This window comes from Mytilus californianus, unplaced genomic scaffold, assembly GCF_021869535.1.
Source record: "Mytilus californianus isolate M0D057914Y unplaced genomic scaffold, xbMytCali1.0.p SCAF_11, whole genome shotgun sequence".
Taxonomy (NCBI): domain Eukaryota; kingdom Metazoa; phylum Mollusca; class Bivalvia; order Mytilida; family Mytilidae; genus Mytilus; species Mytilus californianus.
In genome coordinates, this window is record NW_026262593.1 from 47,397,381 (window position 1) to 47,425,353 (window position 27,973).

The 27,973-nt window shown below is 33.0% G+C and overlaps 1 protein-coding gene and 2 long non-coding RNA genes across 3 annotated transcripts in view; 2 read left to right on the forward strand and 1 right to left on the reverse strand.

Moving 5' to 3' along the window:
• Nucleotides 1-27,973, forward strand: part of LOC127720208 (uncharacterized) — a 220,975-nt gene that overhangs the window by 27,545 nt on the left and 165,457 nt on the right. The gene's annotated exons all lie outside the window — the stretch shown is intronic.
• Nucleotides 3,094-27,973, forward strand: part of LOC127720209 (uncharacterized) — a 190,474-nt gene continuing 165,594 nt past the window's right edge. Inside the window, exons 1-5 of the long non-coding RNA XR_007990666.1 lie at nt 3,094-3,332; nt 6,126-6,360; nt 8,223-8,330; nt 10,375-10,490; nt 15,918-16,401. This is a non-coding gene — a long non-coding RNA (uncharacterized LOC127720209). The remainder of the gene's footprint in view (nt 3,333-6,125; nt 6,361-8,222; nt 8,331-10,374; nt 10,491-15,917; nt 16,402-27,973) is intronic.
• LOC127720212 (uncharacterized) overlaps nt 19,512-27,973 on the reverse strand; it is a 72,811-nt gene continuing 64,349 nt past the window's right edge. The window contains exon 2 of the long non-coding RNA XR_007990668.1: nt 19,512-19,662. This is a non-coding gene — a long non-coding RNA (uncharacterized LOC127720212). The remainder of the gene's footprint in view (nt 19,663-27,973) is intronic.

Consider the following 27,973-nt stretch of genomic DNA (forward strand, 5'->3'; position numbering starts at 1 on the left):
TCCAACAGTACAATCATTGTCCTGTACGGAAAATAGAAATTGAATAATAGAAATGATGAAATAATTCAAATAAACAACCCTCTAAAATTGTGAACTACCTGCTCAATGGTTCTACCATTAATATTTGTCCGATTTTGCTACAGTCCGGGCCACATTTTTATCTCTTTTTGATATCAAATGAAATGAATTTACACCCCAGTTCTATTGTTATACTTCATAGTTTCTATTTCTGAAACAAGTGTAAATTGAATAGATCTATTGTTACGAATAACAATGGATTTTGACCACAGGGTGTGACGAGTGGGGTTTCTGGAAACCCCTGCTTCTATATCCCGCAAACAAAGTCCAGTGTTATTCGTAACAATAGAAATTGATTATTTTCTAAATAGCATGAATATAAGAAATTACTAATAGTGTTCACCACAAATTGTTTCATGATATTATTAAAAAGAAACATTTTAGAATATTCCAGTTAGCATCTATATGGAATACAAAAATAATCCTTTAAATACTATTTTGCTTGAAGGTAATTTTGTTTTATCACAGTCATATGTCTCTATTCTTAAGCATTGATCTTAATAAAAAAAATGGGGATTCTAACTCCCCTGATTGCCCCCCAAAAAAGGGAGTTCTTCAATATTAAATATTGTATGTTGAGCGTGTCTGGTAGTCGGGTTTCTAATGTACACACATATCCCTTAGTATGTTCAAATATGAATGTTTGCATATTCTCGAGAAGAGGGAGAGGGGGCTTTTGTTTTTGATAAAATCGTAAAATATAAAATACAGTTATGATTACCTTTATTAAACTGATACAGGTAAGTACTTTGTGTTATAATATTGCCTTTATCTTTAGTCTCTTCTACCAAATCCAACGCTTGCCACAAAATGTCGTCCGTCTTATACCCGTCCATATTGACAACTGTATACCAGGAGCATGATGTATTTTTTGTTTGTAATTATAAGAATACACGAAACAGCCAACCTTGACCTGCTGATCCATATTAGCACACGGATTTAACGGGAATATGCAAAACAACTTTGACATTTGTAAAATAAACTCACTTGTCAAAGTTTGAACAAGATAAGAAAGGTTACTAGTGGGGTTTCATGTAATAAAAAAATATTCTTATAAATCATGGTTTGATATTGTCAATAAATATGCTATCGTTTTTTTTTTCATTGAATAATCAATGTGAACAAATATAGGGTTTAGAATAGGGTGTAAGTTAGTTATACACCTCGGGATACGGCGTGTCTGGATAAGAAACCCCTCCGGCCTCCGGCCGACGGGTTTTTTATCCAAACACACCTATCCCTCGGTGTATAACTATTACAGAACAACATCATGTTGTTGTTGGTTTCCGATTGAACATCGCTACTTTGACATATTTTAACTTCTGCTTTGTTTGATTAAAAAAATCTCTTTTGGAATTGTTGACATACTTTTCCTTTGAGTGGTGTTACTCGTGTTCTGGTTAAAATTTATTTTAATGATTAATTACACTAGGTAGGTCCTGTAATAGAGGCCGTCCGGGATTAAGGTCGGGGAAATTTGGACTGCCACGGGAAAATGAGGGTATATTGGATAGAGACAGAAATTTCGCCTTGCAACAGGTCACCTACGGACCCCTCAAAGAGTTGTTGCAAGGGTTCTCTCTCTTTACACGATGTATCGGATTTAACGTCCCCATTCTGTCCGGACGTGGCTGCGAACTTGTACATTCCGCACAGTCAAATGAACGCCCCTCTTCGGCGAGGGTTTTACTGCCGGTCGGAGGAAGACCAATGGTGACCATATTTCTATTCTCCAGTCACCCTTGTTTTTTATTTGTATTTTATTTATTTTAATAGAAATATATGAATATATTATTCTATAAAATAAACAAGATCACTCAGCAGACAAAATTGGAAATAAATTGTGAATGCAGTTCCTTGCTCTAATACTAAGCTGATAACCCTGTTATATGTATTAGTGAAATTGCATAATCAGCTTAAAACACTCCTCTAGTTGTATGTGACAAAGATAAGATTCTTGTAAATATCCCAGCCTGTTTATGCCCCGGTTTACTGACTAAAGAAACGAAATAATATGAAAAAACTCCTTCTTATGTTAAAGTTAGTGTTTAAGGTAGTTAGCAATGAAGTTGTGACCCATCAACTGCAAAGTTAGAACATTACATTGTGTATTTTGATTCGATTTTTTTTATGTTAAGGCTTATTACAGTTTTTACTATAATTTCGCGGTACATGGAAATATGATAATGCGAGTGGAGCAGGTTAGTATATGGGCACATATTTATGTTTTGATAAGTTTAAAAAAAAATATTGATTTATGGTGCTCTTTAACACAGATTTGACAAAAATTCACTTCGTTCTACGACTAAATCCATTAAGTTTCCGTGCACTTCACACATATTTTGTGCATAGTCTCAACCATTTACGCTAAAAATGTCATCTGTAAGATCAACTACTTAATATAAATCCTAAAAGGATCACACAGAATATCCGAAATTAAACGTTCTGTTTTGTAGTTGCAACCTAACTTGTATTAAACTTATATAATTTATCACATTGCAATTTTCTATCAAAATGTTAAATATCCATTGAATAAGTGGTATGTTTTACTACAATGTCAAAGTCTTTGATGTTTGAAAAAAAATGGAAATGGTGGTAATGTGGCCAATGGTATAACTTAGCAGAACTTCTTGTAAAGGACTACCCTTTTAGTTATCAATTGTCCATATATTAAGAGAGTTTGATTATTTTTATTGAAAATGTGCAGCTTACTGGGTTTTGATATTTTCAATTTGTTTCCGATGATAATATTAAGTAAGTCACTTTTAATTTTGGCAACATTTTGGTAATGAACTACTCTATAGTCTAAACACTCAATTTTCAAATATAAAGACTGTTTATGTAATTCATAGTGTTGACACATTTGGAGACCTAGTGGAGATTTGCATGGAGGTGTCAATTTTCAGCAGCCTCCTTATAAGTTTGAAGACCAACAGTTTCAACCCACAGCCTTGTGTATTAGTATTAAAAATGTGCAACTTACGTCAAATACTAATTGAACCGTAACTGTTTTGAAGATTTACTCAATGAAAAGTGCAAACAGAGGAATGTTTATCTTGATATCTAATGCTCAGTGTATACCATGTCTAGACAGCCAGAACGAACAAGACAAGAAGAAGGCGAAGAGATGTGAGGAGAGATATTCAGAATGTATCAGGAATTCAGACTTTGATAAATCCAACATGAGTCAGCTATTGAAATACATGGGATATGATTTCAAAGGTGGCGACCAGGTTAAGAACTTAACAAAAGAGGTATATCACTATAATTTTTTTTTTTAATTTGACCTTACAACTGTTTATCGAGCGCCGCTGACGAGTCTAAAATGAAGACGAAACGCGCGTTTGGCGTACCAAATTATAAGCTTGGTTATGGTTGATGCCACTGATGGTGGAACTTTCGTTCCAAGGTATCACCAGCCCAGTAGTTAGCTTTTCTGTGACGACATTAAATATCATTGATATGTTCATTTTCTGTATATTCACTGCTTATAAAATATTGAACTTATTGAAACTCTTAGGTTTGTCTTACTTTCTAAATTGTCATACTCGTATTTTGCACAACTTTTCAGAATTTTTGGATGTCAATGCTCTTCAACTTTGTATTTTATTTAGCATTACAACTTTACTTTTTTTTTATTCTAGCGCAACTGATGAGTTATGTAAGCGAAACGTACGTCCGAAGTAATTTGATTTGATTATACAAAAATATCTTTTATTTAGGTAGGATTGGTTGACATTATTAGACAGTCATTTCGATCATACTAATTTTACAAAGTTTGTGGGACTTTAACAACTTATGGACTAAAATGAAAATAACACTTTGTGAATGCAACTCCTCTGAGACCAAAAAGATCTCATACTTGTCACTGTTGTTTGCAATCATTTGTATTTCACCATATACAGTGTAGTTCCGCTATATTAATTTGACAGTTGACAGTAGAAATGGGACTTTGTGCAGTAACGATATTATACCGTCCATTTTATCTGACCATTTTAACGAGAGTGTTTGGACATTCACTATTGCTTGGAGTATTGTAATAGTGTCACCTAGTGACGCAATACATATAAGACCATTTTATAGAAAGCTTAAGCTCTCTACTTGGTTGGTAGCCATCATGAGCAGTTTACGACATTATACCGTCATTTTCATTTGGCAATTTGTATTGAAGTTAGGGGACTATTTTTTGAATATTATACTACAACTACACAATGTGACACTCAATTTTATTCCCTACTTATCAGGCGCGGGTGACATTTCGCTATGACATAACAATCTTGTGTTTATGTGTATCGAATTTAATCACAATCTGATGTTACTCCCTAAAAACAATTTAATTTTTTGCAACTATTATGAAAATAAAGTCGAACGCTAGAAAAAATTATTTCGCCTTTGAAAATTTTTTAAAAAACTTTGTTTTTTCTATCGCTCACTACCCTTTTAAAAGGAAGAAGTTCGAAAGAACTGGCATTTAATTCGATATTGCCTAATGATTAAATGTTTAATTGATAGTGTTCAAGTTACCACGACCTCATTTTCATGGTTGAATGGTCTACGGGAAGTTTAAGTTTTGATAATAAGGCCATTTTGTTAGATACTATACGGTAACGTAGACAAAATTATATATATATATATATATATATATATATTTGATGATTATAAAAAAGAACATTTCTGTTTGACAGAGGTCATTTTACCAAATTTCATGTTTCATTGATTAAATATACAAAACAAATAGGATACCCATAGTGAGACCTTGATCTAAACAAAATTAATGTTATCAATAACACATGAGAGCCATTTCAGTGTGCAGTTTTGCTTTTAGTGTATAAACATTAAATGATCAACAATCCTTCAGATTCTGAAAAGATGAATTTTCTTTTCATGGGGTCTTAACTTGTGCTCCAAAATTTAAAAATAATTGTGCATGATTGGACAACAACAATAAAATGATATGTTAATGTTTTGTGGCACATGTATAGCGGAATTCCACAGATTCAACTTCAATCGATTGGACAAGATAATATAATATTCTGAAAAAAACACAGGAAAAATCAGGGATCAAATGATTTTCAAAAAATACTATAAATTTGTTGATCATCTGAAATAATTACACATGAATATTTTAAGTCTTGGTCAGAGTTTAAGTTATTTTCTAAATATTGTATGCAATAAAAGAGGGGCGAAAGATACCAGAGGGACATTCAAACTCATATGTCGAAAATAAACTGACAACGCCATGGCTAAAAACGCAAAAAAAAAAGAGACAAACAGACAAACAATAGTAAACAAAACACAACATAGAAAACTAAAGACTGAGCAACACGAACCCCACCAAAAACTGGGTGTGAACTTAGGTACCCCGGAAGGGTTAGCAGATCCTGCTCCACATAACTCATACTGTTCAGACATTACACTTGAATCAATCCACTACTGTTTGTTTGGTCTCTTTTCAGACAAATCCGTTTTTATGAACTGGTAAATAGCAGCTAAATAGACTGAGCAGATCATACCTCACTGCAATCTTTGAATCTCCTTATCGCTATATTTCAAGCACCCTCTCTAAACTAAACTAAATTTGAAGCAGGGAATAGTTCTGAACAAGTATTAGAGCTTTACTGTTTAGAAATGTTAAACTGATTTTAAACAAAATAGAGTTTTCATTCATTGTTTGTATTTTACAATTCACGTTGTAGTTAATAGATAAATGTTCTTGTCACTTTTTTTAGGAAACCTTACACTACAGAATGTTAAAACATGCTGCACAAATTAACTCTTTTGACACTTCTCTTTCTGAAACTGAATAATATATCCGGTGTTTACGGATCTATATAAGACCACCATTTTCTACATAACGGAAATGCCTGCACCAAGTCAGGAATATACCAGTTGTTTTCAATTTGTTTGATGTGTTTGAGTTTTTAATTTTGCCATTTGATAAGGGACTTTCCGTTTTGAATTTCCTTGGAGTTCGGTATGTTTGTTATTTTACCTTTTATCTGTACAATTATGTTTAATATTTTATTTAAAGATTTCTAACTTTGCAGGAAATCAAAGAGTTCTTAAAAACAAAATTAATGGAGATCGACAGTGATGCGTCTTCCCAGTACGATAGCCTGGTTATATTGTTTTTGTCTGGGGAAGTAAAGTGCGAAGCTGCAAAGATTTATGACAAAGATGGAGTCTTTCTTCCCAGAAGTGAAATTTTAGACATCATTAAAGAATGTAAACATTTCAAAGGGAAACCAAAACTTATATTTGTTCAAACCTACAGTTTCCAAGGTACTTTCTTTGTAATACTTCATTAAATAATGACGAGTATAAGCATTTAAAGCTCTTGCGATAACAAAAATGTCTAGGTTGAAGCTTTTTATACAAAGATATGTTTTGGATTTGATTAGGGAGGCTTAAAAAAGAGGGACGAAAGATACCAGAGGGACAGTCAAACTCATAGATCGAAAACAAACTGACAACGCCATGGCCAAAATAAAAAGACAAACAGACAAATAATAGTACAGATGACACAACATAGAAAACCAAAGACTAAGCAACACGAACACCACCAAAAACTGGGGGTGATCTCAGGTGCTCCACATGTGGCACCCGTCGTGTTGCTTATGTTATTACAAATCCGATAAATAGTCTAATTCGGTAAGTCACATTCGTGAAAAGGGAGGGTATTGTAGTTACGACATAAGGAACATATCCGATATCATCTGTGAAACGGTTATTCCATAACGGTTAACCAACTCGTGATGGCGTCCGTAACTTGTATATAGATAAATATACAGACACTTTTTTATTTGATAAATGGAATTTTAATAAAACGATTTATATTAACACAAATATAAATGTTGTAAATAAGAATAATCTTAGCAACAGGAATAATCTGTAAAAATATAAATACATTGTTATTCTAGTTGAATAGATGTTATACCATAATTCAAAGTTATAAATATGAATAAATGCTTTGAAAACACCTTGTTTTAAGTATATGTTCATATTGCATAACTTTATATTTCACAGACTCCCAAAAAGCTGTAGAATTCTGAGTATATGAATGGTTCTCGAATGTAGTGGAATTGCCCCGTCCCTCTTTTTTAAATGTTTTAAGCAATAATATTGAAATAGTTTTTAGATACAGTAATAGTCTGTTTTCGTCCGATTACACACACCTATTCTCATAGACCGTTTGGCAAAAAGCTTGAATACTTCGTTGGATTATTTCTCATCAAACTCTTTGACCGTACTATACCGTCAGTTAGATCAGACAGTTTTTTACTTGAGTTGTGGAACTCTGACTTTTTTTTAAATATGATAACATATGGACACTTTATAAAAACTCCCCGGAGGCATTTTTACGTAAAGCTATCATAGTAGGAGTACATGCCATCAGGTATTATTACTTCATTTAAATCGATCATTTTGACGGGAGTTATGGATCTGATACTGCTCTATATTCCTGTTCTACAGCTGTATACTGTTTTAGCTCTCATATACGCATCGGAAAATTTCTTTACGTCGTAGAAATATTGTTATATTTATTGATATTCTGATGTACATGAAGGATTGTGTAAATTAAATTATGCAATTTGATTACTTTTTAATATATTTCTTTGATATGTAGTATTCAGTTATTGTTATTTCAATTTTTTGGGAGATTATTTATTTTCCGGAACTGGTTTTATTTTGTGATAAGTATTTTATCTTTTGCAATCTCATTAATAGAGATTGAAAAAGGAGGGGGGATTCACCGAAAATCACTAGTCGATTGTCGAAGAACATTCATTTACCTCTGAATTCCTTTTTTTGTGTTGTTTGATCGCTGAATCATTTACACAAACAACTAATGTTCATTCTAAGCATTTTATACAAAACAAGATGCTATGTAGAAAGTCTTATAACAACAACACTTAAGGGACTGCTGCAGAAAATTTATTGATCGACATGTTATGGTGCTTAGGGCACCGTCATCAGGATAAAAACAATACAGAAAATTGCGCCACAATTGAACACAAAAAAAAAGATAATGTTATATATAGATTATATATAGAGCTTTAGTCAAACTACTTTGAAGTGCACCCTGATTAAAAAGGCTATTTATGATAAACCTGTATTTTAAAAGTGGATATATTTTATTTCAGAAGAAAGTAAACCTTCGGATCAGAGAGATTCTACAGCTAATGATATCATAAAGAAAGGTGGGCCAAACACTGATGACATATTTATGGTATCAAGTTACCCAAGAATAGGTAATGATAAATATGGGCTAGTACTTCATACGGACAGTAGTTTAAATCAATCATATAACTAACTAGATATTAAGTCATGTAAATTTATAAGTGGACTAATTTGACTTGTTTATGTTTGGATTACCATTCGCTTCCATCATTTGCTATAACTGAATTTAATAGTCCGTTTTGATTTGATATTAAGAATCAAAAGTGTTTTTCATAAAAATAAAAATGTTGAATAAAGTCATGTTAAATACATTTTCTATCTCAATAAATTAAAAACAGGAGAAAGGGTATGTAATTTTTGCATATATCACTTTGTTGGCGTAAACAAGTTAGACTTAAACCATTCTTTTTATTCCTGTAATTATATATAAGAAGATGTGGTATGAGTGCCAATGAGACAACTCTCCATTCAAGTCGCAATTAGTAAAAGTAAACCATTATAGGCAAAAAGTACGGCCTTCAAAACGGAGCCTTGGCTCACACCGAACAGCAAGCAACAAAGGGCCCCAAAAATGACAAGTGTAAAACCATTCAAACAGGAAAAATGTACTGTTCAATTTTTTTTTAAATGGTGCAAAATGTGACAGACAGTAACATGCATTAGTGTCAAAAGCAGTGTATTGATGTTAGGATCTCTTAAATTAATATTGGATGTACATAATAGGATAAACAATTACAAAACCTAAAGGAATTGCATGCTCATCTACTACAAATTGATTAAGACATGGTGCACCGTAAGGTTAAGTGGCATTTGCTATGTATGTAATTCCTGCAGTGTAAATTCGCAATCAGTAAAAATGTCATAATAAGGAATAAGAGACAATAGATTAATCTATATATCTTACGACTCTTCTGGAAATTAAGGATCGAAAACCACATGTCGCTTATCAGTTTAGACACAGATAAGATGTGTCGGTCAGCCGATTGGAGATGATATCATTGATACTTTTGTCGTGGACATATCATTTGTTCTTCATCTTAACCCTTCTTGTGTTAAGAGTACGGAGAACACCTTTATACTAGAATATGTTTTCTGATTTTTTCTTCATGATAACCCTTCTTGTGTCAAGAGTCAGGAGAACACCATTATACTAGTATTTGTTTTCTCATTTGTTCTTCATCATAACCCTTCCTGTGTCAAGAGTCAGGAGAACACCATTATACTAGTATATGTTTTCTCATTTGTTCTTGATCATAACCCTTCTTGTGTCAAGAGTCAGGAGAACACCTTTATACTAGTATATGTATTCTCATTTATTCTTCGTCATAACTCTTCTTGTGTCAAGAGTCGGGAGAACACCTTTATACTAATATATGTTTTCTCATTTGTTCTTCATCATAACCCTTCTTGTGTCAAGAGTCAGCTGAACATCTTTATACTAGTATATGTTTTCTCATTTGTTCTTCATCATAACCCTTCTTGTGCCAAGAGTCAGCTGAACATCTTTATACTAGTGTATGTTTTCTCATTTGTTCTTCATCATAACCCTTCTTGTGCCAAGAGTCAGCTGAACATCTTTATACTAGTATATGTTTTCTCATTTGTTCTTCATTATAACCCTGTTTGTGTCAAGATTCAGATGAACATCTTGAAATGAAAAACTGAAATGGTCACATTTATCACGAATGCTAGCTCGAAGTCGTTCATTTGTGTAAGTTTCAACACTTTGTACAGTTTTGATTTTATCCTTTATTTCAAGTTTACTGTGGAAAATTACTATGGGATATTCAGTGACAGGACATCATTTATATATCCTTTGAAAGTGAAATTAAAGAAGTAAGTAAGTTGAAATTGCAAGTGGGGCAGGGACACAAATCTTTTAATTGATCAAAGTAGTGAAGATCATAGGAAAATGAAGATTTCTCAATAATTTTAGTTTTGAATAATCTCTTAAAATAATGACATCGCTGCCATTAATTACAATTAAGATTGTTTAAAAGTCTGCTATTGTATTACTGCCGACTTTTTCGTTTGATGATTTATACAAGTTAGTGGCTGATTTTCAGAGATTTACACTTGTTTGCCTATGTTAATAGATAGAATTATTCTTTACAGAGCAAGGTCCATGGATAATTGGTGAAAAATTGATTGGATCATACTTCATTCAGGCACTCGCACATGTGTTCAAGAACTTCGCATATAAAAAATGATTTATGGAATTATTGAAAGAGGTATTTAATGATTATAAACCAAATGCTAGAAATATGAAAAAAATCAAATATCATAAAGGTCACTCAGTGTAAATATTTAAAGTACAGGAATGCTGGCAATCATTCGTTTGGGCATTTTATGTTGATATTGGAACTGGATAATGCCAGCAAACTAGTTATGCTATTGAATACATTTATTGTCATTATTTTTATGCTAGCATGACTTAAACTGTTTGTCCTTCCTGTTGTATGTCTGTCCTATATACATAACATGGTATATGGGTCTCGCGTTTACAGATTTTCAAGGAAGAACAGTTATATCATGCAAATCTTTATACCTTTATTAAGGTCTTTCCTTTTTCAAAAGGGAAAGACCTTACTGTATTTCTTCTGATTATTATTAAGGTCTTTCCTTTTCCAAAAGGGAAAGACCTTACTGTATTTCTTCTGATTATTAAGGTCTTTCCTTTTTCAAAAGGGAAAGACCTTACTGTATTTCTTCTGTTTATTATTATTATTATTATTATTATTCTTTTTCCGCCAAAATTTGACGAAGTTAGCAGCCTTAACCGTAAGACGTGTCGCTTTCATGTTCACACTTTGTATCGGTGTCATGAATACCTATCCGGAACTCACCCTTTGAGTCGAAAAATTTTGTCGGTTCGGAGTAATCCCTCCGAAACCAAAAAACCTTGTTATCGTTCCAACACCGTAACCGTTATAGGTAGAAAAAAACCCAATGGTGAAATTTGTTCAGGACCTGACCCCGGTTCTTCGTTACATTTGGATCGAAAAGATTCAACGACTCATTGGTAGGGTTATGCCCCTATGAAAATTAACCGGTGTCGGTTGGCCACCAAAACTCAGAAACCGTCAGTCGTAGACACCTAGGATCTTCACCAATCATCATCAATTCATGTGACTTTGAAAAATTCCTCAAGGTCAAATTTGTATGTTGACCTTGACCTTTGACCTAACACCTTGTTATGGGATAATCTAAGACACCTTAATACTTACAGTAGTGATGAATAGTGGAAAATGTTTGGGTCATGAATGCGCAACTTCGTTACATTTTGACCGAAGAGATTTGACCTTTCTGTAAGGGGCATAACCCCTGTTTTAGGTTTCTGAAAAGACAAAATCAGCTTTTACTATATAACCAAAGGTCCTAGTCCCATGGGGTCTTCAGCAATGACATTGGTGACTAATGACCTTGAAAAAGGTCACAAGGTCAAAGGTCAAGGTCATGTCCCAGATAGCGAATTATGTGTTTCTGACCTTATTTAAAGGATGTTTAGTGTGTTTTAAAGGTTTTTAAGGTTGACCTTGACCTTTGACCTTTCAACTTTTTAGTCGATATCTCAAAAACGGTTAATCTTACAGAAATAGTAAACAGTGAAAAATGTTAAGGTGACTGAGGCACAACTTTTTTATATTTTGACCGAAGAGATTTGACATATTTTTAAGGGGCATAACCCCCATTAACGGTTTCTGAAAAGGTAAAATTAGTTTTAACTCTTGAACCAAAGTTCCTAGACCCATGGGGTCTTTTACAATGACATTGTGGACCGATGACCTTCACAAAGGTCACAAGGTCAAAAGTCAAGGTCATCTGCTAAAAAGCGAATTTGTTGATTTTTATCATATTTTAACAGTTTTTTTTTGTCTTTTAGAACTTTTCAATACATTCTACGTCTATTGGAACATGTATTTTACATTACAAAAGGAAAGACCTCTCAATTGTTCAAGAACAATTGACATTTTAATTATTATTATTCTTTTTGTTCCGCCAAACTTTGACAAAATTTCCCTCCGTAACCGTAAGCCATGTCGCTTTCAGGTTCACACTTTGTATCGGTGTCATGAATACCTATCCGGAACTAACCCTGTGAGTCAAAAAATTTTGTCGGTTCAGAGTAATCCCTCCGAAACCAAAAAACCTTGTTATCATTCAAACACCGTTACCGTAATAGGTAGAACAAAACCGAAGGGTGAAATTTGTTCAGGATCAGACCCCGGTTCTTCGTTAGATTTGGATCGAAAAGATTCAACGACTCATTGGTAGGGTTATGCCCCTATGAAAATTAACCGGTGTCGGTTGGCCACCAAAACTCAGAAACCGTAAGTCGTAGACACCTAGGATCTTCACAAATGATCATCAATTCATGTAAGTTTGAAAAATACCTCAAGGTCAAATTTGCATGTTGACCTTGACCTTTGACCTTACACCTTGTTATGGGATAATCTCAGAAACCATTATACTTACAGAAGTTTTGAATAGTGGAAAATGTTTGAGTCAATAAGGCTCAACTTTGTTACATTTTGACCGAAGAGATTTGACCTTTCTGTAAAGGGCATAACCCCTGATTTAGGTTTCTGAAAAGACAAAATCAGCTTTTACTATATAACCAAAGGTCCTAGACCCATGGGGTCTTCATCAATGACATTTGGGACCAATGACCTTGACAAAGGTCACAAGGTCAAAGGTCATGTCCCAGATAACGAATTATGTGTTTTTGACCTTATTTAAAGTAATTTCAGTGTGTTTTAAAGCTTTTTAAGGTTGACCTTGACCTTTGACCTAACCTCTTTTTCTTGGATATCTCAAAAACGATTGTACTTACAGAAATCGTCAATAGTGAAAAATGTTTGGGTCATAGTGGCCAAACTTTTTTACATTATGACCAAAGAGATTTGACCTATCTGTAAGGGGCATAACCCCAATTGACTGTTTCTGAAAATACTAAATTAGCTTTTACTCTTGAAACAAAGGTCCTAGACCCATGGGGTCTTTTGTAATGACATCCTGGACCAATGACCTTGACAAAGATCATAAGGTCAAAGTCAAAGTCATGTCCCAAATAGCGAATTTTATGTTTTTTGTCATATTTTAAGGGTTTTAAGTGTGTTAAAGAGCTTTTCAATGCATTCTACGACTATTGAAACATATATTTTACATTATGAAAAGGAAAGACCTCTCAATTGTTCAAGAACAATTGACATTTTAATTATTATTATTATTATTATTATTATTATTATTATTATTATTATTATTCTTTTTGTTCCGCCAAACTTTGACAAAATTTCCCTCCGTAACCGTAAGCCATGTCGCTTTCAGTTTAACACTTTGTATCGGTGTCATGAATACCTATCCGGAACTCACCCTGTGAGTCAAAAAATTTTGTCGGTATTGAGTAATCCCTCCGAAACCTAAAAACCTTGTTATCATTCAAACACCGTAACCATAATAGGTAGGAAAAAGGCGAAGGGTGAAATTTGTTCAGGACCAGACCCTGGTTCTTCGTTACATTTGGATCGAAAAGATTTAACGACTCATTGGTAGGGTTATGCCCCTTTGAAAATAAACCGCAGTCGGTTGGCCACCAAAACTCAGAAACCGTAAGTCGTAGACACCTAGGATCTTCACCAATCATCATCAATTCATGTGACATTGAAAAATTTCTCAAGGTCAAATTTGTATGTTGACCTTGACCTTTGACCTAGCATCTTGATATGGGATAATCTCAGAAACCATTTTACTTACAGAAGTTTTGAATAGTGGAAAATGTTTGGGTCAATAAGGCGCAACTTTGTTACATTTGACCGAAGAGATTTGACCTTTCTGTAAGGGGCATAACCCCTATTTTAGGTTTCTGAAACGACAAAATCAGCTTTTACTATATAACCAAAGGTCCTAGACCCATGGGGTCTTCAGCAATGACAGTTGGGACCAATGACCTTGACAAAGGTCACAAGGTCAAAGGTCAAGGTCATGTCCCAGATAACGAATTATGTGTTTTTGACCTTATTTAGAGGATTTTCAGTGTGTTTTAAAGCTTTTAAAGTTTGACCTTGACCTTTGACCTAACCACTTTTCATTAGATATCTCAAAAACCATTAAACTTACAGAAATAGTAAATAGTGAAAAATGTTTGGGTCATAGAGGCAAAACTTTTTTACATTATGACCAAAGAGATTTGACCTATCTGTAAGGGGCATAACCCCAATGAACTGTTTCTGAAAATACAAAATTAGCTTTTACTCTTGAACCAAAGGTCCTAGACCCATGAGGTCTTTTGTAATGACATCCTGGACCAATGACCTTGACAAAGGTACTAGGGTCAAATTCATGGTCATGTCTTAAATAGCGGATTATGTGTTTTTTGTCATATTTTAAGGGTTTTAAGTGTGTTAAAGAGCTTTTCAATGCATTCTACGCCTATTGGAACATATATTTTACATTATAAAAAGGAAAGACCTCTCAATTGTTCAAGAACAATTGACATTTTAATTATCAATGTTTTTGTTCTGTTTTCCACAAAGCACAGGTGTTGAGTTAGAAATAGTGCAGTTGTTTACATTTAGAATATATTACTACGTAACAATCCATTTATAATGACTTTTCACGTAATTCATAGAATTTCAGCTTATTGTTTTACATGGGTCTCATTTTTTTTTTCTGCTAAGACGTTTGTTAAGTGGACACAGAACTGATCATATCCTTTTTGTTTTATTAAGATTCATAATTTTTTACCACTTGTTAACTTTGCAAATTTAAGTTATGAAGTGGGAAAGGAACAATGATATACTATAGTCTATATGATGCAATAACTATTGTGGTGGCATCAATTGTGTGTTTTGTGCACACTCATTTCATGTTCTGCTTTTATGTTCTTAATGTAATGTTTGCCGCACTATATTTAAGCATACCACAGGGGGTTCATTTTTGTCTGTCTGATATTTGCATTAATATTGTCTAACTAAATATTAAGTAATAATTATTAGATTAGTTGAATGACTTCATTTAGGGCAAAGGCTTTCTGGTTGGTTTGTCATATTATATCTGTCTTCTTTTCTGACTTTGTCACTAGCTGTGTAGCTCCTTCGGTAGTCTTTTGATGTCTTGATCTTGTAGGATTTTTAGCGATCAAACATTGCCGGTAAAATAGCATGTTATGCACATTTATAACAGATATAGACACAGTATTATCAATATCATTAAAACGCAAAATCCAGCACCAGAAAATATAATTATCAATATCATTAAAACAGAAAATCCAGCGCCAGAAAATGAGTGACCCTAAACTAACTAAAAGGATAAAGAACACTGAAATAGATGGAATTTATTGGGCTGTTTTGAGACTTGAATAACTATCACTTGCTTTATTAGGCTTCGAAAATGTAGAATTATCAGTATATTGCGATGGACACTTTTTACTATTTGTAATATTCTGGTCTCCTTTCATTCCAACAGTTGTTTCTATTTCTTTGATATAACTGTTTTCAATCATGTTTTCATAGACATAAATCCCATGCTGATTCCATTGCATTGCAAAATGGTTCAGCAGTGGTACAACACTTGGAAAGCCAAAGATGTTTGCAGCTAAGAGTAATAATAGTTCTTTTGCATTAAAAATCTTTGTGGTAATTTTCATTTGATCTTTACAGGCGAACATATGTCTGGGCCAAGCTGTGATTCCAAAGCTGACAGACGATGGAAAAAACAGTGGGACGGTAGAGAAAAAACCTGTTGCACAAATTGTTTTATTAGAATATTCGGAAGGGAAAGAACTCTACTTTTTTCCTGGGCTTCAGTTTCCAGCATAAGATTTTATAGGCGTCGAACCTGTAAATTTTTCTGCTTCAATGACTGGGAAACCAGTTTCTACAGCATCAAATTAAAGTTACTCTATAAGCTACACTTCATGCAGTTAAAACATGTTAGAACATATCGCTTCTTTACTAAATGACGCTTACTTTTATTGGCATCTTGTATGAGATAACAGATAACAATTTAGTAGATTGTGTATGATAGTGCTATTATTTATACTAATATTGTAGCATAATATTAATAATAATATTAATGATAATGAATTCCTTATTCAAAGAGTTTATAAACACAGTTAGTTACAACAAACTAATCTATCCTGAGGTTATCACATGCAATACAATTATAATAGATATTGACACATAGTTAATTTACCATCATATAGTTCAATATATCAATATAAAATATTTAACAGTTAAAGAGGAACATGTTGTAAAATATAAAAGAAAAAATATAATATACAACTTGAACATGCATGGCAAAATCATAAATAACAATTATTCATCCTTTTTATAAGTATACTTAACTGGTAAATAAATAAGGTGAAGTTATTTTAGTGCAAAAGTACATTCTGTGATGCCCTAATCATGTCAAAACTAAAAAGTATTTGACAAAAATTGCCTTTTATTCATAATTTTTTATGTAATCAAATATGACCAACAGTCCTGCCCAGAATATATTTTTCTATCTTAATATTAATGACAACACCTGAAAGATAGGCTACTTTGGCAGTCTCTCCTTAAACACTAACTTGAAAATAAATATATATATATATATTGATAGAGGGGTCTAAATACAGCACAAACAACATTTTCCAAAAGACCAAAAAAGTGAAAAAATATATTTTAACAATACGCATTTGACTAACAGGTCGAACAACAGATGTTCTTAAACCCTGCTGACTGCCATTGGCGATTGCCAAATAAACGGATCACAAGATGTTACAAAATGGATCTTTAAAATTATTAATTTAATACCAAACAGAAAATAATAAACTTGCGGTATTTAGACCCGCTCTATCAAGAAATTTGTTTAGCATGCACCCGTATAAAAATTGCGGTTTTTATCCATTGCAATCATAGGTTTGAACGTTGTCTTCAATTTAGACTTGTTTATATTTTTTCGTTTGGGCTTGTATTATATTTTCTTTCGGGTTTATATGATCCGTTCATCCTATTTTTAATATTTGGACTCTTCAAAATTCAAGAGTCTATCCTAAATTGAGGTAAATTATATGGCCTTCCAAATACCGTTTCGATCCCTAACATCACTGAAGAAACATAAATTGTCGAAATCCAGATATGGTGTACTAATCTTTGCACCTTTTGTTTGCGATATACCATCTTTTCCGCAAGTTTATTATTTCCTGTTTGGTATTAAATTAATAATTTTAAAAGATCCATTTTGTAACATCTTGTGATCCGTTTATTTGGCAATCGCTAATGGCAGTCAGCAGGGTTTAAGAACATCTGTTGTTCGACCTGTTAGTCAAATGCGTTTTGTTAAAATATACTTTTTCACTTTTTGGTCTTTTGGAAAATGTTGTTTGTGCTGTATTTAGACCCCTCTATCAAGAAATTTGTTTTGCATTCACATGTATAAAAATTGCGGTTTTTATCCAACACAATCATAGGTTTGAACGTTGTTTTCAATTTAGACTTGTTTATATATATATATATATACAAGTCTAAATTGAAAACAACGTTCAAACCTATTGTTGTTTGTTTTTATAAATGGACGTAACACTGCTAATACTGTATACTAAAATAAAACACGCCCACTAACCCCATATTACATACCATGGTTAACCGATGATATTCATAGAAATGTATATGAGGTAAAATGATAACGCTTACCAGGACTTGCATTATTTTGAACAGCCACACATTGATTCACCGACAGCAGTATCATTGAATGTTCCCAAAAGAAGACCTTGGGTTTACCATGTAAAAATAGTCACTAACAGCCAAGATAAAAGTTTAAAAGGTTAATAGGCAGTTATTGTCACTTTGAATTGACGACAGCGTTTTTTAAGTGTAGAATGAACTAAAGTTTTTTAACTAAGATAACAGATTATGCAAATTGAGCTTTGATACTTTATCAAATTTCTATGTGTTGACAGTAAGTTATTTTTGGACAAACTGCATATGTGTTAAACATGTTACAATTAATACGAATTAAATATGGATTAATTCAGACTATTTTATTGTCTATTCCTGTCAGGAGACAATTCTGTTGAGTGAAAGTTCTAACTTTTAGCAAAATTATTTAAAGGCTCTACTGATATATACAAAATTGATACAAATACTTAAGAATGATGATGACTCAATAATGTTCGATTAGTCATTGAACTCGTCTAATATTTTTATGTAACAATAAAAAGAATAAATGCCAAAAAAATCCCACCAATCTAAATTCGCTTTCAAAACTACATTCTAATTTGGTTTCAAATTTGTAATAAAGTGTTCTTTTAGCTCACCTTGCTTACAAGGCTAGTGTGAGCTTGTGCCATAACATGGTGTTTGTCGTCCGTTCTCCATTACGTTAACAAAATGTTTCTAGGCCATATTGAACCAACCTTTGCACAAAATATCATTAAAGTGTATTTAGTTTAAAATGTTTGTCCGATTATCCTGTCTGCCAACCAATATGACTGTCAAGGCTAGCGGTGGTACATAGAGACTAAAAAATGCAAATAGTGTCTTTTATCTTGTAAATCGATTAAGATAGAGAAAATATAACAGTGTCAAAAATTATCAAAATGTCAAGATCTACATACCATTCGTTTTGAATAAAACTATCAGACGACTCCATATAGAAAGTATTACCCTTGCCAGGTTTAACCCACCATTTCCTTAAAAAAATGCCAGTACCAAGTCAAAAATATGAAAGTTGTTATTCACTCGTTCTGATGGTTGGTAACGTTTGATTTTTCCTGTATTTATGGACGTCCCCTTTTTCAAATTAGCTTGGAGTTCGGTATTCTTGTTATACTTATTTGCATTAGGATTTTTTTCACCAATTTTTTGTTATTTTGTCTATTATCTTTGAATCTTTATTAGATAGAGGAATACTGTTATGGCAAAAATCATCGACACGATAAGATCCACAAATACGTCAACATGGCCAATATGGTCAGCCGATTCGTTATGGAAGTTATCACCATGAAAACACGATGTTTCCATTTCTAAAATCCTTTTAGCAGATAGCTAGAATCTGTGCTCAGAAAAAGTATTCAGCGGGACGAGATCTACAAAACAAATTAACAGTCGTCTCCTTATTGTAGAGTTTTCCTTGAAAAACTCGTCAACCAATTTGTTTTCATTTGTTTGGGTTTTTTTTTTAGTGGAAACTATTATCATGAGTATAGTAGATAGTCGGAAACTAACACTAGATTTACTAATAAGCCCAATAGGTTTAGGAAGAAGTCCAAAAGGTGTTAATATGTCCTTTGATTGAGTTAAGCTATTTCAGTTGATATTTTATAGTGTGTCTTTCTATGTTGTGATGTTACACTATTGTTTCAGAAAAAGGGTGAAGGTTTGGTACCATTAAAACGTTTAAACCCGCTGCATTTATTTGCACCTGTCCTAAGTCAGGAATTTGATGTTCAGTAGTTGTCGTTTGTTGATGTGGTTCATAAGTGTTTCTCGTTTTTATAAAGATTAGACCGTTGGTTTTCCCGTTTGAATGGTTTTACACTAGTAATTTTTGGGGCCCTTTATAGCTTACTGTTCGGTGTGAGCCAAGGCTCCGTGTTGAAGACCGTACTTTGACCTATAATGGTTTACTTTTATAAATTTTGACTTGGATGGAGAGTTGTCTTATTGGCACTCATACAACATCTTTATATTTCTATTAATCGTCAGTGGACTCCTTTATGAGTTATTGCCCTCAAAGGGCAGTATTAACCTCGCTTTGATTTTTTGATCTGTACTTCTTAGACAGAAACTATATTGGGGAATCGATCAGCAAAAAGAATTTAGAAATAAGTTAACATGACATAAATTTTCATTTTACTCCTTACAAATGTATTAGATTTGTGGCCTTTTAAAAACTCATTTACCCATTTTTGTGTTGGGTTTTCTCTTAGTGGAAACTATGGTAGATAAATTGAAACTGTCTATAGATCAACTGACCAGCAGGACACAATCTACTTATACATCCAACTGGGCGTAATAGTCAGTTGATTCCTATAAGACATATTGCCCTTCCAAGACGATATTTACCCCATATTGATAATATTTGGTCAAAACTATAATAGATTGTGCGAAACAGTAAGTGGCAAAATAATCAGGAGGACAAGCTTAAAAATAGGTTAACACGACAGAAATTGTTCTTTGACTCCTTATAGGTGTAATTGCTCTTGAAAGATGATATTTTACCCGTGTTTATGCGTTTATTTTGCGTAAACTAAAGTAGACTGCTGGAAACTGTAAACAACAAAATCGATCAGCAGGAAAAAATCTATATACAAAAGAGGGACGAAAGACACCAAAGGGACATTCAAACTCATAAGTCGAAAATAAACTGACAACGCCATGGCTAAAAAAGAAAAATACAAACAGACAAACAATAGTACACGAAACACAACATAGAAAATACACGAACCCAACCAAAAACTGGGGATGATCTCAGGTGCTCCGGAAGGGTAAGCAGATCCTTCTCCACATGTGGCACCCGTCGTGTTGCTCATGTTAGTACAAACCCGGCAATAATTCAGTAGGTCAAATTCGGGAAAAGGGGACAAGATTGTATAACTTACATGGCCGAAATCAACAGTTTCCACTTAAATGCATTATTGACTCGTCTTTGAAAGAAGCTTTTTAACCATTTTATGATTTTTTGCGTAAACCAAATTCAATGGAGAGAAACTGTAGGTCATTGTCGTCAGTCGACTTCTTGCAGGAGTTCATGCCAATGAAGGATGTTATAACATTTTGGAGCGTTTTGCTGGAAACTTTTTGAAATATTATTAATACGATTTATGCGATTAGTTCATAATTGACAGGTGAGCGATAGATACTTTATACACATTTTCTGAGAACAGTGGATTAAAGAAAAGTAGACGGAAGGTTTGTATTTTTGACGATTGTTACTTTTCAAAGTTAACTGGATTCAATTTTCGAAATATAAATACTGTGTGTTGTTGTTAATACTGCTGGTTATAATTTTCCACATTACTGGGGTATGTAGTCCACTACATAGGATACAATACAATATTTGTTCTGTAAAATACTTACATTTATTGTAGAAAATAATAAAATCACTGTATGTTCAAATCTTTAGTGTGCTCCAAATCAAACTCTTTAAATTAAATTAATCAATTTTGAAAAGCTCTAACCTAAAAACTTCTAGAATATAACATACTAGTAGTACAATATATCCATCAAAATGAAATTGAGCTTTCCCCTTTAAACCAGATTAAGGCGTGTCCAAATTATTTGTAAAGATTCCTTTTCTTCAGATAACAATTTTTAATGAAAGAGTAAGTTAACACCAATAATATTATGGCAACACAGACCTATATACCAAAACATTGACTGAAATTAAATCAAAATAATACCAGTAGGTGGTAAGACTTTAAAAGCATGCTGTGGTATGGAATTCTAGTGTATGCATACTATACTGGCGTTGACTTGAACTTTTAGATTTCCTCTCAAAACTGACAGTGTTTCAAAGTTTAATGTTCTTGAGTATTTCAAAAAAATTGTTTGTTTTCTGATCTTAGCATATTGGTACTTACTCTAGTTAATTAATTTTAGTCTTAAACGGTGTTCTGAAAAAGTCTGAAAAATTAATTATTGGGTCATGTGAAGTCTTTCAGTCGGTACTGTTCATTAGTTTTTCAGGCAATTCAGTATGATATTGATGTGTACAGATATCAAATACTGAACATAATGAGCATAAAGTTAAGAAAGAAAACGGGGAATGTGTCAAAGAGACAACAACCCGACCAAAGAGCAGAAAACAGCCCAAGGCCACCAATGGGTCTTCAACATAGCGGCGGGGTTAAACATGTTTTGTGAGATCTCAACCCTACCCCTATACCTCTAGCAAATGTAGAATAAACAAACACACAGCAATACGCACAGTAAAAATCAGTTTAAAAGAAGTACGAGTCCGATGATAGAATAGGTAACAGAAGAAACTAAGCAACAATACAATGATACATAAATAAACAAAGGACTACTAACAGTTACATTTTTGTACTGACATGCCAGCTCTAGACCTCAATTAAACTGATTGAAAGATTATGTCATATGAAAATCAAGCACAATCCCTCTCGTAAGGGGTTTAGTATCATACTATCATCATGAAATATACGAGAAGAAAATAAACCGTACCATGCTAACAACCGGTTTTATAATAGATGTGTTTATTTCCGATGCAAAGACCCTTTTAGTGAATCAATATTAATTTTTAAAAATGCTATCTTTAATTACCTGACAACAGTATCGTACTATATCCTTTCTGAATAAGTCTGTTTAAAGGTTTGGTTAAATTTTGAGATGAATGATGACATTTTTGTTCTTTGTATAGAATATTACCATAAACGATTGGATGTGAAAGATCTGAACGTATAAGAACATAGACTGAATACATCTCAATTGACTGCAAGTGAATTGTCTGAACAGTACTGCATTCAACTTAGTGGAGATGTCTGAAAATTGACTGACACATTTATTGATCAGTCTTTTAAGAGTAATTAAGACTAAAATGACCCTTTCAGATCAAAATTGGTTTATTAGTTTTATTCTTACACGTTTTAACAGACTGTTGTTTTTAACATTCGGTCAAGTTTTTTTAGGGTTAGAAAATTTACATGACCGATGGTTAATGAATTTGGTTATATAAAAGTCAATTACGAATCCCCTATTGCGTGATTCCTAATCACTAGATTAAACTTATCAACATATTTTATATGAGTACCACGACGTGTGTCACAAGTGAAGAAGGAGCTGCTTACTGTGCCGGAGCACCTGAGATCACCCATGTTGTTTTTTTTGGTATTGTGCGTGTTGCTCAGTCTTTAGTTTTCTATGTTGTGTTTTGTATACTGTAAATTGTCTGTTTGTCTTTTTCCTTTTTTAGCCATGGCGTTGTAAGTTTATTTTCGACATATGAGTTTGAATGTCCCTTCGGTATCTTTCGCCTCTCTTTTGTTGTCGACTTATGAGTTTGCTTATTCCTTTGGTATATTTAGTCTCTCTTTGTGGATAATTTTTATTGGAGCCTTATGCTTCTGATTTGAGTAAAAAATATGTAGTTAAATAAAGGTAACAGTACTTTGTAGATGTTCAAATCTTATAAAATCATTTAAGACGAATCCAGGTAACAAACAAAACTGAGATGATGATTTTAACGGGTATCAAAAAATACTTGAATCTATTTCTATTAGGAAAGAACAAAAATCAATCATAAGCACACATATAGAAAAAATATCATAAATCAAGGATTTTACGTGTACATTCATTTTTGGAAATTATCAATATTATTTGAATTAAGGTTCAGCAATTCCTCCGACGCTAGTGCCTACTTTGCAGTTACTTCTGGTAAACTTGCGAGTCATAAGTATTGATTAACATCAGACAGTAATAAATTGGTAATTTTCTTCTTTTTTTTTTTTAAATAATAGGAAACATTACCATATTCATAAAATGTCGGTGACTTAAATTCTCTAACCCTTTAAATTGACAGAATGTGAACATGGTTTTCAATGTCTAGGAAAGGACATACAAGACTGTTTGCTGATAGAAACAGTAAAGTCATTGGAAAATAAGAGAAAACAAAATACAACACTAAAAACTAGAGCCAAAGCAACACGAAACCCCTTAAAACAAAGCTAGGTTAGAATACATATGCCGCCTTTGTAGGGGAATACGCTGCCACTGCTTGTATACGTTTCGCCCCGAGGGATTCGCCAACTAATCAACAGTTTAGTCTTTGCATCAAGTATCATTGATCGGTATTTTGTTTTCCTAAATGAAATGTTAAATAATTCAAAACACCAATGTTTTTCTACCACTATGCAAAGATAGCCTTAGCCGTATTTGGCACAACTATATTTGGTTTTCAATGTTCTTCAACTTCGTATTTGATTTGCCTTTCAAACTGTGTTTTTTTTTTTGCGATAGCCACTGATGAGATGAATCTTATGCAGACGTACTGCGCGTATGGCATACGTTATATAAGCCTGGAAGATTTGATTTTTTTTCTAGTGGCAGCCCCATGTTATTTTGTTGCTAGTAGAGATTTTGTGAAAGTCGCATTCGGAGATATCCCGATCGACAAATGGGATTGTGGCTACCGCACCAGTTACATTTATATGATGTCATATGTGACACAAAGATTGTGCAACGTTAAACAAAATCATTTGGCGTCCATAAAACGTAAGAAGGGATGATTGCAGCTTTAGTGCAATCCTTGGTGTATACCCTTCCTTGAACTCAGCAACACTATATCAATAAAATAATTATAGGAAACATGAGCCTTTGAATATCGTATCAACTTTAGGATGTGTACTTCATGTGCAGACCTGACTGGTATGATACTACAGAAATAACAGTTTTACAAGGGGACAATTAAAATCGTAAAGATAAGTTATCTTAAAAAATCACTTCTACGTTAGTGTCAACCATTTTCATAATATATCCTATGTTTCTTCATTACTTACATTACCTAAGTCTTAATTGCTTGCAAAGTAATGATGACTCAAACTCATACACACACTTTCCTACACTAAGGAATTATGGTTCTTAATCTTATTGTATCGCCTTAATCCGTACAACAAATCATTTTGAAACTATTTGAGTCTTCTGTATCGAATTGTTTATTGTTTTAAATAATATATTGACCTCTTTATTCCGTAATAATAATTATGGGCCGTTGTCGCATACATGTAGTCGATTAGTTAATTTCAACATTTTATTCACTACATTTCTCAATTTCAGCAAAGGAAACTTACATAGTTTTGAGAGCTATAAACATTTAATTGCTTGTAAAACTAAAGGTACTTTATTGCGCCAAAATGGATATCTGCAACCCACAATGACCCATTGACCGTTAATTTTATTAAAAATTGAATGACAAAGTTTACATTTCTGATGTTACTGAATTTAACAATACAAGTGGCATTTTCGTCAGTGGTTCAAATAAACATTTCTTTTCCGGCGCCGAGCCTTTTATTGCTCCAGTATTGATAATAAAATTAGATGTGACAAGTGTTGACGAGGCCCTAGTGCACTAATGATAATTGTAGGTGAATTGGCTTTAGCTGACGAGGCCCTTGTACATGAATGTGTATTGTAGCAGGCATTGTCGTTGTCGACATGGCCCTAGTGTATATTTACGTTGAAGAAGGCAAGGTTGCATTCAACACGGCCCTAATGCATACTACATTGTAGCTGGCAAGGTCAAATGCATATTAAACACAGTCTTTTTTTTGCAGTGGCATGGCTCATTTGTATATGTTTTAATTTTCTGACATTTTATAATATTGTTTGTTTCATAATCGCACATTTTTCTTATAGTTTTCGATTTGGTAGATAGATACAGAATACGGATTCTTCGGATGAACTTTCTACATTAAAATCAAGATGACAACATGTACCAGAGTATTGATTGAGCTCACGTTCTCTTAACACTCTGGTAAAAATTTCCAGTATGCCAATAATGCTTTCTGTAAGTGGTCTAAATTACCTAGTATTACTCCATTTCTATCAACAGATACAAAGTTTCGTTATATTTGATCTGCATTTCACGGAATGCAAAATCAACAAGCAAGATAAATGAAGTTTTATTATTACGCTATTACATTGTAACTGGGCACACAAACCGGCTGGATTAAGTAATTCTTGTAACTCTGTTTCACTGGCGTTTGATAATAAAAGCGCACAGAGATAATTAGGACATTTTATCACTAAAAAGGATCCCATTACTGCAGATATTTTGCGAAAGATTATTCATACTTATGGTGAACTTAATAGTTATCTTAAAGATTTAAGAACTGTTTGTATATGTTAACTAAAGTATCTAGGTTTTTGAAGGTTTTCAGAACCAGCTATTTTGACAGGCAGCGATGTAACAATTATTTTACATACGTGAGTTTTTATTTGGTGAAGAGTAAAATTGATATTAACAGAGAATGGAGGGATGTTGTTATTTCTAGGACTAATCTTGTGACTTGTCCTGTTTCTATTTTAGAACGGTATCTCAAATTAGCTATAACTACTTCAAAATCTGAATTTACATTTTGATCTGTGTATTTTTTGCAAATCTGATAATTCTTATCAACTTAGACTTGTAGGACCGTTGTCGAGAGCTCTGGAAAAAGTTCTTAGTACATGCTTGCAGATTATCGTTTTACACAGAAAACAAATTTGAACTGCATAGTCCCCGTTCAGTAGGGGTACCGGCTGCTGTTGTGCCTTGTGTAGAGAACAGATTGTTTAAACAATATGGTCGATGGGACAGTGATACAGCAAAGAACGGTTATGTTAAAAAGTCCTTGAAGGATAAACTTTCCATTTCTAATAACGTTGGACTTTAATTATGTACTTTTCGCCCTTTCTTTATCTTTTAAAGCTTAGCTACACACTGTCAGGCGAGCTGATCCCAATCCCATAAAAAATGTTGAGTTTATGTTGTTAATAATTTTTGTTCGTTTAAATTAATGAATTAGAACTTAGATATATTTATAAAAATTATATACACTAGTGTGTAAACATTTTCACGTGTACGGTTCATAATACATACACGTTTTGAACTTACATCATGGCTAGAAAGAATGCTTTTCATTAGTTGAGTTAGAAATTATCATGCTTTTTGAAAAATGTCATTTTAAATATTTCGTGCTGTCACACAGTAGTTTTGACGGTTGTGTGACTTTAAGATATTGTCATTCGAGATTCGTTTTTTGTTGCAGCAAAGTTTTCCAACCCTCACATCCGACAAACTGTATTTATTTTGTCTTTTATTTTTCCTTTATATTATCAAAATGGATTTTTGATTTATATGATGAAGAGTGTGAATATCAACTCTGTCTTTACTTTTGGTTCTAATTTGTTTTTGCGTTCATGATGAAAATAGTTTTTATTCTTGTAGATTTGATTTAGTGTTTGCTACTTGCATCTGCCTAGGCAAATAGTAACTGATGAACTTTCTTTTGCATTTGTCTTTTATAAAATTAAAGCTTTGCTGCACACTGTCAAGCGAGCTTATCCCATATAAAGGTGTTGAGTTTATTTTTTTAAATACTTTATGTTCGTTTAAATTTATGAATCAGAACAAAACTTTGTTAATCTTTTATACAATTATTTTGATCCATCCTGCTATTTATATTGGAGAAGGCCTTTTAATATCTGTTAGACGTACATAGATCATATCATGTTTATTTTTAACTGCACTTAATAAGTCAACATTAAATGTTAAAATGATCCTCAAATAAAGTAAACAGAGTTTTTCTTTGATTATGATAAATTGAGACATTTAACCCCAGATATTTCATACCAAGACTCTTTTTTGTGGTAAACCATAGAGAAGTGTAAGGCTTAAATATTAGTCTCCAACATGAGAATAGCATTTTGTAAAACTATAGCACTGTCATTGGTCATGTCAAAACTATTATTCTATTAAATATCAAATTGCCAAAAAGTATTTAAAGAGTATACAATTTCTTAGTTTATTATTCGGGGTATTCTGCTTTGGGCCATTCACGCTAATTTGTCATCTCATTTTGATTTTAAAAAGTCGAACGTTTTTAATATGACGCAACTTTACAGGTTGAATGATATAATTCTAGAATTAGTACAACAATATCGTCTCAGAACCCGAAGTAGAAAAAAAGTTCCGTTATACATGATATGTGCGGGTGAACTTCTAATTTACGTTTTTA